The sequence below is a fragment of the Rhincodon typus genome, chromosome 37 (genome assembly GCF_021869965.1).
Source record: "Rhincodon typus isolate 14 chromosome 37, sRhiTyp1.1, whole genome shotgun sequence".
Classification (NCBI taxonomy): Eukaryota; Metazoa; Chordata; class Chondrichthyes; order Orectolobiformes; family Rhincodontidae; genus Rhincodon; species Rhincodon typus.
Window position 1 is genome coordinate 4,254,109 of NC_063368.1, and position 922 is coordinate 4,255,030.

Sequence of the window (922 nt, forward strand, 5' to 3'; positions counted from 1 at the left end):
TTCCTGCTCCTATGATGCTGCTTGGCCTGCTGTGTTCATCCAGCTCTGCACCTTGTTGTCTCGGATTCTCCAGCATCTGCAGTTCCTACTATCTCTGATACAAAGAGAAAGCTATCAGTTTTGTGCTGTCATCTAAACTTCCTTTTCACTACTGCAACGTTTTAACCTGAATTGCCACTTGAACCCATTATTCTAACTATTTTTGTCTTCTGCTATCAAGCTCCACCCTGAATCACTTCATCTTATTCAATTTTGCAATGTAACTATTATCATCATATCTGATTCTAGAGATCTTAGAGATTGGAACATAATCTTACAATATTTTAAAACAGAAGTCAAATATTTCTGTTTGGTTCAGGCACAACATACTTTGTTCTTTCTCTAAGATGACCCACCTTTTTCTTAAAGTTGCTTGACAATTCATTCTAGATATTTGATATATCTCTGTGTAAATTCTTCCACGTTCAGTATTCTATTTGCTCCCTTAAAATTACAAACCATTTTTTATGTATTGAACCATTGAGATTGTGTATGTGTGCATTTTATCATTTTCCAGAATCCCTTTACATTTTCAGGTAACTATTCCATTTAAATGTTTTACAATACCAGGGCATGTGAGTCTTAAAATAGTTTTTGTTATGTTATGCTTAAGTGTACCCAGGCTCAATGGTTTCAAGATTCCTGACACTCACTACAATTGATATCTCCACAGTACTTCCCCAACATTGAAATGTGTAATTGATGAATTGCTTGATGGGTCGAAGGTACCTTGAGGGTCGAGGGCAAAGTTGAAATTCTGTAAATGGGTTCAACCTTCAGTGTCTCTAATTTCTAAACAAAAACAAACAGCTCCATCCATTCCATGTCAAGCAGAATGGGTTAATTCGTATTAAGCTACTATGGATTCAAAAGGGGGTGGGGC